Source organism: Musca domestica, unplaced genomic scaffold (assembly GCF_030504385.1).
Source record: "Musca domestica strain aabys unplaced genomic scaffold, Musca_domestica.polishedcontigs.V.1.1 1, whole genome shotgun sequence".
Classification (NCBI taxonomy): domain Eukaryota; kingdom Metazoa; phylum Arthropoda; class Insecta; order Diptera; family Muscidae; genus Musca; species Musca domestica.
This window is the reverse complement of record NW_026712114.1, coordinates 46,594,375-46,607,871: the sequence shown is the minus strand read 5'-3', so window position 1 is coordinate 46,607,871 and position 13,497 is coordinate 46,594,375. Positions and strand designations below refer to the sequence as shown.

General features: G+C 33.8%; 1 protein-coding gene across 1 annotated transcript in view; it reads right to left on the bottom strand.

The window, feature by feature from the left end:
- LOC101898483 (uncharacterized) overlaps nucleotides 1-13,497 on the bottom strand; it is a 362,514-nt gene that overhangs the window by 71,848 nt on the left and 277,169 nt on the right. The window lies entirely within an intron of this gene.

The following is a 13,497-nucleotide window of genomic DNA, read 5'->3' as shown; positions in this document are numbered from 1 at the left end:
ACCGTAGATAAATTAAGAACTTATCTCCAAACTTCTTCAAATCACAATCCACCTGCAACATTTTCAAATTCCAGCTCCATCCGTTTACCTAAACCCAATTTTTTATGAAATTTAATACCATTTGGCACAGTTCTTGCGCTGAGAATACACTTCTAAAAATACCTCATTATATCAACCCTATTTCCCCGCACTAATTTTTTATACCAAATGTTAAGATTTTAGCTCTATCGTCTGACATAATATCAAAATGTAAAAACTTAGTGCTTTTTAGTACTTTGTAGGGCATTAATAGATTTTCCAAAGAAAAAGAAAATAGTTACATCAATCCTAAACATCATCATCGACCCTCATACCAAATTTCAGAATTCTACCTCCATCCGTTTGACCAATACAATGGTCTCAATATTTGGTACTTGGTTTTTGTAACTTGCCTCACCCCTACACACCAACCTTGAAGTTTCGTGATTTCAGCTTCAGTCGGTTTGAGTAATAATTTTCAAATGTAATCAGGTTCTCATAAAGCTCAAATTCTCCTCCCTAAAACTCCTATTTAATCCAGTATTTGGTACAGCCCCTTATAATGGTACCTTTAGGCCCAATTTTAATGTCAAATTGCTCGATTTTTTGATATTTTAAAGGTATTGCCCCAATTAAACCATATGAACTGAAACTTGGCATTTAGGAGTTTCATATTTTTGGTATTCAATTGCAATCATAAGCATATCTTTGGATACATACTCTTTCCGCAAAAGTGGTTCTATATATCCCCAGTATTTTCTATTATGAAGTCTTCTAAAGAAACTTGACATTTTGAAGAAATTTATTATTCGCCAGGAGAAATACCCATTACAAATCTAGCTACATGGTCACTAAAATTCGATAAATTGGTTATATACGACGACATTTATTTTGTGCATCAAATCAATATTAAAATAATGAATAGGTAAAACGATGTGTAATGAGTATTTTTGTTGGGTCCATATTATGGAGATATATATTGGTGAAGGATATAAGAAGTTCGCACCGCTGATTTCTGCAGATCGTCTATGGGAAGAAGAAGGCAGATGCTGTGCTATTACGACATTTGTACAGTTCTTTTTTAATCAGAAGGTCTGATGGATGCCTTCTATAATTAAAAGGCCTTCTATATACGTTATGAATATCGTCTATATTTAGAACTCTACTTTTTTAATAAATGTAATCCGAACTCAATAACCACCTCTCAATACCACAAACATAATGTTGACAATTTGGTTTTACACATTGCAATAAAAAATTGCTTAAAATGGCTACCCACCTTGTTGCTTTGCAAAACAAATTAAGTCATTATAACATGCAATGCTACATACCAACCCACAAATGTAAGTTTTTTTTTTTTGTTTAGACAATAAACTACACTCATGCGGTTGGAGCTAATTTTTATAGCTCTGGACCCCCAAAAGTCGACTCTTATAAAAAAGCAACAACAACTTATTACCAAGGATTAGTTTCAATATTAAACAAATCCGCAACTTTGCAAATCAAATGATCCATTGGGATTTGAATACAAGTGGTTAAAGTAATGTTTCGTTACATTTCGCTTTTTAGTGGTCGTTTTGCCTTTTAGTTTTTATGGGCCCGTGTATATATACAGTAAAATCAGCGAGCGTATTTAATGTTGTTTTTTCCTTTTTGCTATATTTTCTTTTTTTTTTGGCAAAGAGTTTGTTTAAGTTAATAGCAGTCGGTAAGCGAAAACGATGGAGTAGCCGCCGCCGCCGCTATATAGTCAACTGCCATGAAAGTGTGTCTGTTTGTGGTGGTATACTGTGAATTGTAATTGGGCCAATGTTTACTTTATGGACTCTGGGTATTGTTACTACCACTAACGCTACAACAACATTAACTAACTAACAATATAAACTTTACGATTGACTTAAGTTAGCTTGTATGTATTTACACAGAGGAGAGAAAAAAATGAAGTTATATGCATAGAGATGTATGGGCCTCCACAGCTTGTATGTTCTGAAATCCTGCCAGCAAGCGGGGCAGGTGGGGGAAGCCAATCAGCTTTGTAGGTAGACTTCGCCGTATAGGCACTATTCCAATGCAAAAATGTAAATGATACTCAGGTGAGTTACAATGTTGTACTTCTTGTATTTTCCAACTATGTTCTGTCATTTGTTGGCGAACTTTTCATTTTCCACTTTTCCTCTGTTGCCTCTTGTTGAAATCTTGGCATTTTTCTTAACATGATATTTTTGATTACTTAAACAATGTTGCTTAGTTTTCGGATGGATCGTAAAAGAATGAAACACAGCTGAGCCATGTGGTAACAGTGCCACCAACATCAACAACACAATGAAATGAAACGTAGAAAAAAGGGTTGATACTAAAACTGAAGCACAATTTGATGGTTTTAAAATACATGGGAAAAGTTTCATATAAATATCATATAAATTTAAGATAATATCTTTGACGTTCTCTAGAAGAAGCTTTATGAGCAAATTTGCAAAAAAAAAAAAAAAAAAAAGAAACATGAATATGGCAAAATATTAGAGTTTTACATCAGGAAGTACGAGATATTTTGTTGGGATTTTTATAAAAGATCGGGATCGAAGTATCAATATGTACTCACTGCCTTTATATGGAACAATTCGTCGAAAAAAGTCGGGCGGGTCGACTTTATGATACCCTACACCACTTTGCATATTTAGAAGAGCTTTAAATAACAAATAAAAATTTTCATGGGAAATTTTGTGAGACCAACTACGATTATAGTTATGAATCAATTTCTACTAAATTCTCCAAGGCATTTCTGCCTTTTCAATTCGGGCCTGTATTACCCATTTGGTGCACGATTAACTTGAAATCGGATAAAGATATATATGGGAACTATATCCAAATCTGATCCGATCTCGATAATTTTTTTTTCTTTATTTCTGAGTTTTATTTGACATATGTCCTAGAATATCGTTGTTACAGAGTGCATATTATGGCTGTGGAGGACAAAAGTAACAAATCGGATGAACATGGTATCTGAACCGATTTTCATCAAATTTGTCACAATTGTTATTAAACCCAATTTGGTCGTAAGTGTCAATTCCAACCCATTTGGATCAATTTTACACATTTTACACGGCAAATCGTACGAAGATATATATGGGGAATTGGATGAACAATATATATGGGAGCTATAGCTATGTCTGAACCCATTTCGATAAAATATGGCATACTTATTTTCAGGCCTAATTTGGTCGTATGTGCAAAAATCAATACTATTTCGACTGATATTCCACGTTTGGTGCACAATAAAAAGCAAATCGTAAGAAGATATATATGGGAGATATATTTAACTTTTGACCGATCATCTCCAGTTTTATTAAGGTTCGACCTCGGGTCAAACAAATGATTTGTGTAATGATTTTTCTAAAAACTTGGTCATACTCATTTTAATTCATGAACCTGACCTATAAACAAACCCCTCAGGACTAATTTCTTTTTCTGTATATTGCATTTTTCCTTTTAATTTTTTTTTGTCCCCAATTATTATAAAATCCGTGATAATCCAAAAATCTAAACAAAATATCAAACTTCATTTTCATGAATTTAATACAACACCGAACGTCCTGCAAAATTTCCCCGCTAAATTCCATTAGCATGGAACTGCTATTGAAATATTCGATGAACGGAGTAGTTCATTTAAAAATGAGAACATTAATGAATGCCTTCCCTTCCGTATCGAATAGAAAATTTATACAATGGAGTCCTCTAAATGCCACTAATACCTAACGCCTGTCAATGCCAAATAGTAGAGAAAAACATTGTCATAGCCGGCGGCGACAGCATTCAAAATACCACTTAATTTTAATGAATTTTCTGACTAATCCTTAAAATAGCCAAATCAACGAAACTCTATAGTATCACAAACTCTTCTCTCTCTTTCTCTCCGGACACCACACCCATCATACACACACACATTGTACCGCAACGCTTAGAACTACAGCCTCCAATGAACCCAACACCGAAACAAAAGGTCCTGGTGTTGACCGCACAGTAATTGTAATGGAACACAACAGGAAAATGGAATTTTATGTTTAATTAGAATAAATTGTTAGCCGATGAAAAACCAAAGCAACAATGATGTTCTAAACTATGAAACAAACACTGATGTGAATGGCCCAGGCGGTTTATTGAACTGCTGGGAGGACGATGGCGTTGGCGGCGCAGGAGAAAGTTAAACAAAACAAAAATAATAATAATAAAATAAAATTTACAATTTTTGTTGGCACTTGACACTGAAACAATAGAGTGCATGAATAACATTCATTGTTGGTCATGAGCGCCTGCCTGACTGCCAGTCAGACTGAAGGACGGTAGTTAAAAATTCGTGTGAACGTTGGGTGTCTATGGGTTTGTCTGCCATGTTGGCAGTGCATAAATAATTCAGTAATATTTGTCCACAGAAACCAATAAAAAAAAATTCAATACAAACACAAAATTGAACCCTGTGTGTCATTCACAAGGGGTAAGTTAACCAAAAACATATATAATGGCGTTAAATTGTGCCCGGCCACAATGTAAAATTAGATTTTGTAGTCGTAGACATGGTAAAAGTAAATTGTTCAATATTTTGAATATTTAAGGATATTAGGATGACTGGTGTCAAAGAATTATTAACTGACACAAAAATTTAGTTGTACATTTAAAAAATATAAGCTCTGGTAAAATATAAGTTACTTTAAATATATTTTGACATGTATTATGATTATTCAAAATTTTGACCCTTTCTGAAGGTGATTCGGAAGCAGTTGACCTATATTGTCCACTTTGCATCCGACCTAACTCGGATTCAAATATTACGACATGCCCGGTTTGAAATATATGTAGTCTATATATATATTTCCTCCCTATGAGTTTTTTAGAATATATTGCATTTTTGTGGACAGAATGTACCGACATATTCCATACGGTTAATAGAAATATTGCGTTTCACGACGATTAGAGCTTGTCGAAGACTTATTCCTCATTTTGTGAGTTATAATTATTCAAAATGTTGACTCTTTGTGGGGGATGTAATTGATGGAGTGGAGTATTGTCCATCGTAGTACCAACCCAGCACTGATTTGCACAATATTGGATTATCCTTTCTAGTTCGATATATAAATTATTTTCTCTGAAAAATTTGAAAAATTTTTTATGAGGGAGGTACTAGAAGGAGTGGGCAGATACTACCCATCACCGAACTCATTCTAAGTTTGGTAAAATTATTACGATGTACCAAGTTTGGACTAAGTCGAACACTCCCTTGGAAAGTTATCGTGCGCCCCAGACAGACGGACGGACTGACACCTTTAGATCAACTTTAAATGTCATAAAATTTTCTAGACACAAGGACCCCGTGAACGAAACACGTTTCATGACACGGCTTTCATCTGTCTACCCTTCTAGTTAGTATGAAGGATAACTCCCAAGGGTCGATCCGAATAATGTTTTACTAGACCCCGATCATGCTCGGACCTGCACAAAGTTCAAGATTTTCGAAATTTTATTTTATAAATGTATCTGGGTTCAAAATTGAATCGAGTTCCATTTTAAAATTCAAATTCCGATAAAATTGGTGGTAGTTTCAAAATACCATAAAGTTGGGCAATTTTTAAACAATCTCATTAAAAATGTGGCTAAAGTTATCAAAATACCGAATATCGGAACTACCATTTAAGTGGTTTAGGTGGATACGAGAATTTATTTTAAATATATGGCCAAGCTTGAATGTAAAAGTATTTGTATCAGCATTAATTCTGTAGCTAATATGAGAAACGCTGGCCTAACTCCCATAATACCCAACTCAACTTTTTGATTCAGATTTTTGGAGAGACGTACCGGATCAAAAAGTTGAGCTTCGAGGGGTATTATGAGAATACGGCGCCAGCGTTTCTCATATTCGCTACAGAATTAGGGCTGATACAAATACTTTTCTGAAATGTCCCTGATTTTTTACCATCACACCCCAATTTCTAATCATATTTGCAGTTTGAAAGCCACAGTCTGTATTTAATGTGGGCAAGTGTTTATACCAATGTGTATGTGCGTTTGTGTATGGGAGAGCGTGTACATTTAGAGGTGATATTAAAATAAATTGTCAACAGAGGGCACAAAACAACAAAACACTAACCCACACACACACACACACATCACAACAACATCGGGGTTGCTGCTGGTTCAGAGACTGCCATAACATTGAGGACATTTAACAGAAACATTTCAACACCAAAGTTTACAAGTTTCGGCGGGGGTGAAAAAATTGCTAGCAAAAACAACTATTACAGACGCGGTCACAACAAAAACAACAAATAAAATGGCGCTTTTAAATATTCACATTTTAATGGTAATTTTTGAATTGTTGTATTGTGTTGGTATTGTTATTATCAGAATACACGAAAACAATAAAACCATATAGGTATATTAAATGGAAGCTGTAGATACAGTGGCTCAAAAGGCAGAGATGGAACTGTTCGAAAATGCATTTCTAATATTGTGACTGCGAAAGTATCCGATATGCATCAAAGGAAATTTGTGAAATCTATGAAAAATTCGATCGCTACTAGTCGTTATATAAAAACATATGTATGTATATGAATACCTTGAATAGATTACAGAAAATGAATTTTAGCCTAAAGTTTTAATTATTGTATGTCCCACAGTCATAGCCCTACCTTGTACAACAGTAGAAAACTACAAACATACAATTCTGAAAAGAAAATACCTCTTGAAACGTATGCTTTCAATAATAAGCATTTTTTTGTTATCATATTTGTTGTTTTCTAAAACTATACACAGACATGTCTGAACAGGAAAACGTTATGACCACAATTCAATTGGGATCAATTTGTGCATTGTGATAAGTGATTTAAAAGATATTTTGTATTCAATAATAAATGTATGTACATATATGTATGTTATTATGGGAGTTTTATTCTTATCCAATGAGAATTGTGGTTAAACTGTTGCCAAATCTCAACATATATTTGTAAGTTGGTTTTCTATTTTAGTTTGAAATTTTGAAAGAAGAGTTTGAAAATATGTTATATCAACATGGATTCTTTAAAAATAGCTAAGGGATTTTCTAAAATCAAATTAGTTTTTAATTTATTGTTACATTGTGAATCATTACTAATGAAAGAAATCAACAAATTGTGAAATGTAAATAGGAAAAACAGAAGATTTCTTCTTACAAAAAATGACTATTGATTTATTTCCAAACTTGAAATACATTTTTAGTTTGTTTAATAAGACCAAATTTTGTACAATTTATCTCCCCCATATCTCAAGTCTATTCATAAACAACGACCCTACAACAAAAATTTAAATCTCAAATCTACCACCAACATGGTTTGCTATACCAAAAAATTATAGCTCCATTCGTTCATCCTAAACCAAACAGTTCGAAATTTAAATATAAATGCGAACAACTCTTTCGCGTCTAGTACCATCACTCGTTACCGTGGTAGCGTAGCCCGACGTCAACAAACGAAATAAAATCACAACATCAGCAGAAATGGTTCGATAAGTAAAGAAGCGACTTGACGAAACCCGCAGTGGCCGAAAAATGGCTCGTGAGCTGAACATATCGCAATATTCCATTCGCCAAATATTAAAAAAGGATTACCCCGAGCTCCATTGAAATTCCAAAAAGTTCTAGAACTTACACCGCAACAGAAAGAAAATAGATTCAAAAGAGCTCCGGATACCAATCCTTTGGATTCGGGGCATTCGGGCAGCGTGTGACGGTTCCATTGGCCGTTTGAAGGCCACAATTCGTGCCAAAGTTGATCAATTTTAACAAATCCAAACTTATTCTAAAATGTGATGCTATTTTTGCTTTCATTCAATAAAATTTAAAAAAAAAAATTATGTCGTTTGACTTTGTTGCAGTTTCTTTATATCACCCTGTAATGACCATACTATAACCTTAAGCTCGTTTCGGTATAAATTTCATAGAGTATTTTTGAGGTTGTTAAGGAATCATATTCAGGTGGAAAAGTCTGTACTTTGCTGTTTTTGGTTATTTTTATCTCTGCAAACAATTTTTGGTCCCGTTTTTACGAAATTAATTTGAGTTATAAACAACAATTCTGAACAACAGTGTGTTGGTGATTCCCAAAATAATTGTTTTATCAACATTTTAATCTGAGACAAGATTTCCAGAATTAAACATCCATTTGATAGGACGGTATGCGAATCGAATTAAAACCATGGATTTTAGGTGCAAACTTATTTTTTTAAATATGTTGGGAAATCATGTTCCAACTTTCCGGAGATCTGATATGTCTCCAACAATTTTCATTCTATGTCCGTTTATCATCACTTGAAAAAGACTCTACCCTGAACCTAACATATATTGACAAATTTCAGTTTCCAGTTATATCAATTCCTTCACTTAAGGTTCACTCCTTCACTCCTCCACTCACTCCTCATCTTCATTTATTCGAACTAATTGTCTTCAATTACCCCAAAAAAATCCATTTTCCAAACGAGAACTACGGAGACAGATAAAATCCTTTCAGACACATTTGTCATTTTTGACAAAGGCTTCGATGATTTTAATTGAAAATGAAAAACAAAAAAACAGTAATTTTATGTGTCCCGTCAAAAAACTGTCACTGCTATCATTTGAATCCGTTCATTTTGCCTGTCAAAAACATTGAGAGAAAAAATGAAGCATGGTTTGCTTAATGGTTGGTCCACTCAGAGTACTTTGTGTGTGTCCCCATTATTAACATTTCTTTTTTCTGTTTTTAGTTGCCTTTTTGTTTTAAATGCTCGTCGATATGACAATAACAGAAACAATAGAAATTTGCCATACCAAACTTTTGCTGCTGCTGCTGTTGGCTGTTATTACTGTTCTTATTGTTTTTGTTGGGCGTCATTATGGTTGCTGCTGTTGTTGTTATTGTCTATAAATGCAAAAACGTTGTAATTTATTTTTATTACAAACTTGGCCAATTTCAATTCTAATCACAGCACTCCATGTTTGTCCCTCGATTGTTCTGTTCGTTGTTGTCCGTCGTGTGTCGTTTTCATGTTTTGGTATTTCTATGGATGGACTTTGCAGGACAGCCAGGACAACGGCACAACGACAACACAATGTATGAAAAAATAATATCATTAAGGGGCATTTACAAAGCTTTGCAATTGAATTAAATTGAATATGGGACCACTATCAACGCCACCACACACACAGAGGGACAGGCGGATCTATACCATTCGGAAGCGTTGAGTCCATTGTCAAGTAAATACAGACGGTCAAATGGGGCCAGTCTGTTGTGGCCATGTTGTGGACCTACCCAAAGAATCTGAATGGGTGGTCTGATTCTGGTCAGGAGGAGGAAAACAAAACAGCAACAACAACAAGTATTTAACCTCAAATAGCGTGACTGGCTGGACTGCCTTTTGTTTTGTTTTCATTTTCGCTAGAGGAGAAAGCTTTCTTGCTGCCTTGCCTTTTGCCTTTGTCCCAGATTTCCCATTGCCCGGTAATTTGTTGTCTCTGGGGTCATATGAGAAAAAAGTGGAGAGAGAGAGAACAATTTTTGTTTTTTGTTTTCGTCCCTGTGTATATTTTGTGATGAGTGTTTTCCAAGAGGCTCATTTTCTCTATGGCTGTATGTGTGAAGGCAAAAGCCTCTTTCAAAGTGTAAATTTATTTATGTTAATTTATATTCCCCTTCATGCTTTTCCTTGCCATTTTTCTTCTTGCCAAAGAGCCGACTATGTCGTTTGTTGCAATTTGCACCCCGTATTCATTCGCTATGCCTTTGTGTCTATCCGCTAAATAAATTAAGTAAAATGTCTTTTCTATATATGTAAATGTTCAGCAGTTAAGCAAGACAAAGCATTTCTTTTAGGAATGGTACAGTGGATCGAAGAATGGAATATTAAGGATTTTAATTAATAAGAAGTTGTGTGGTTTTTAATGAGGCTAAATGGAATTATAATGGCAAGCCTTATATTTTATGAAGGAACATTCTAACGAAGACTTGATAAAGCTCCCTAAACGAAGTTAAACCTGATAACCCGAAACTCTTATTGGGATTTTATCTACAATCCGAATTCTATCAAATCTTGAAATTTTCGTGATTTTTTGACAAAATTGAAACAAATTTTTTATGATATATAAAGAAAATAGAGCTTTCCATTCTTTGGTGGCTTATAGTTAAATATGAAGAGAGTATTTTCGTCTCCGATGTCATCCGGCTGAAGTTAGGTTAGGTTAAAAAACTTTGCATGAACTTAAAAGCAAAGTGCGACTTCAACCCTAAAATGTGTTTTTACATTCCACCATACGAAGGAATTGTCAATGAAATTGTCTGAAATTTTCACACAAGGAGTTTTTTGTGAGTACTTTAGAGCACCTCAAAGAGAATTATCTACAAGGGTCTACGATATCGTATATCCCCCATATAACGCCACCTCTCATACAAAAATTGCATATGCAGGTTCACGTCTTCGTATAGACCGCATATAACGATACCTCCCAATATTCGGTATTCTGATGAATTTGTTTGATGATTTCTGAAAAATATATTAATTCTTTCTTTTTTAATTTCGTATTTGCTAGTCTTAATGGATGCTACAACTTATGATAGAAAATTTTCTATAAACCACATAAAAAGGCATCACACGTAAAATCTATAATGTTACCTCCCGTTATTCGGTATTTTGATAATTTTATTCACTTTCAATTTAATTATCATGTAGTTCCTTCCAAGCACTTTATATCCCCCATACAACTGTACCCTCTAAATTTCGTATTTAAAGTTCGTAATGGGTACTACAGCCTTTGACAAATAAATTGCCTATGCAGGTCCACATGTTCGTATAGCCCCCAAATGACGATTGCTCCTGATATTCGGTATCTTGATGATTTTAAGAATATTATTCACGAAATTTTTTCAAATTTCGTGTTTGAAGCTCCTAATGGGTACTACAACCTATAACGGAAAATTATCCATATACCGCGTCTTCATATAGCCCAAATATAACGGCACCTCCCTTTATTTCGTATTTTATATAATATTACTGGCATTATTCACCGGAATTGTTTCCAGTTTGATGATATTAGACATTTTTACCACAATCATTTCGAATTTTGCATTTAAAGTTTGGGTTCTGCAGCCTACGACAAAAAATTGTATAATCTATATATATAAAAATCAATTGTTGTTTGTTGGTAACGGAATCAGTTGAAAACGCCTGGACCGATTTGCATTATTTTTTGTACAAACGTTCGTCATACCCCGAGTTAGGTTTTTAAAGAAAAAAATATTGGCCGCGCCTCCTTTTACGCCCACTATTACGATTTATCTAAAATCTTTATATTTGCCAAAATAGTGAAGATATCGGTTTGAGAATTATTACACGAGATGCTGTTGGCTTTCCATCCAACCCTAAATACTTATTTAGGGGCTGAGGAACGCGCCTACTTTTAAATCTATCTCTCTATATGTAAAAGAAAGTTGTGTTAGTTACTATTCTTATAACATAAACACCGCTGGTCTGATTTTAACGATTTAGACAAATTCGGAATTGCCTCTTGGCAGAAAAGAATAAAATCCAAAAAAATCGCGTAAAAATGTGAAATTTAAACGTTTTCATTTTGACTTTTGAAATGTACAATAGTAATGTTTTATATTGCATATTTTTTTCCATTTTGAGTTACTATTTTCGAATGTACATTTGTAGTGTTTTTTTTTTTTTTTGAATTCTAATATCATGTGTAGGTTTTTTTTGGGCAATATAAAACCACAACGGATAAAACTGTTATTATACTCCAGGACCTACATCGTGCTTCAGCTGGAAGATGCGAACACATTTAAACAAACAAAAATGACCGAAGAAGCGTTATGGGATTAATTTCAAAAAGTGGACCTGCTTCTTTCATATGACAATAAATTGTCAAATGAGAACACAAAATGCAAAATACATTGGGACTGCAATCAGTCAAATACCGACTATAAAGATCGCAAAATAGAAATTCTACCTAAACATTCAATATACCTTTAATCGCTTTGGCATGATATCGATCATAACCCCTGATAACGGAACAACCCGATTTCAAGTATATTCTACATTTTAACCATATTTTTTGTACTAATTTTAGCTTATGTTCATAATTTAAGAAGAAACCATCTTTGCAAAAAATTATCACGTTTTGGTATCACCATCATATGATTTAAGGTATTTTCGGGGTCTTGCCACTTTTTTCATTTTTTGGCCCTTATTTGACATCTTTGTTTCTAAGAGGGAAGAAAACCTCTTCTTATAAATTTTTATTTTTCGGAAAAGAGAGAATATTGGTTGGGAACGTAGATTAGGGATGTACGTCTATATGAAATAAACTCCGAAATGTCAATCTGGGACTCATTCAGTCGGAAATTGTGGCAGAAACATGAAAAAAATACGAAATTATAAAGTAACTTTATTGGATCTCCGCCGCACAATTTAAATGACAAACAATTAATGCCCATCTTACGGTAATAGGAGCAAAAGAGTAATTTTTTGGCTATTCTGACAACATTCTGTCTTCAAGTATGAGGTGAACAAAACTGAATACCACGCAGTACGGGATTTTAAATGTTGGAAATACAAATTTCAAATTATAGCCCATTTGAATGCTTTTTACAATATCAAAAATTGAGCTGAATTTTCACATGGGGCTATTATAGATGTTCTTTATCATATAGGTATTTAACACTCAAATAAAATAAGATCAGGCTATTCAAAATATTTAAAACCGACGGTAATTATAATTTTTGCCATGAATATTAATTTTTATTTAGTCATGGAGTCATTACTCATGATCAAGTCATTACTTATAATCAAAATTGGAGTAATTATAATGGCGTCATTACTTATAATCAAAATTGTGCCGCATACATAAGTCAGATCTGTGATTTATTATGCTTTAAAGACTAAAAGTACGGGCCGGCAACGCGGACCTGGCCAGCTAGTAATAGTATATATTGTATATAAGGGTTTTCTGTGAGCTGTATTTATCATGGATTTTTTTTTTTTTTTTTTTGAAATTTCTCAAGTTCCTTTAAAGTGGAGGAGGGTATTAAAAGTTCGGCCCGGCCGAACTTTTTTGTGAAAAAAGGACACATAATCAGTTGGAGTATCTTTTACTTATAGAAAAATTGAGTCAGATTAGGTCAGGCAATCGAAATATCCTTCTGGTACCATCCATAAAAAGTGTAAATGTTTTGAATAAAGTATAATTCTAATAACAATAATATATCTCGAAACAAAAATTTTCGTATGAAAATAAATTTCTTCAATATGTCCGGCGTCTCTTCTCAAAAAAATCCAGGATTATTCTTAATTTTTCTTCTGAGGGTATATGGCTGTCGGAACACCGACTGAAACTTTCTTCTTTAACACCAATTTATATTATAGATTTTTCAGATTCTTTCTCATCATTCGGCATTTAATATTACAGCTGTTGACCCTTAGTAC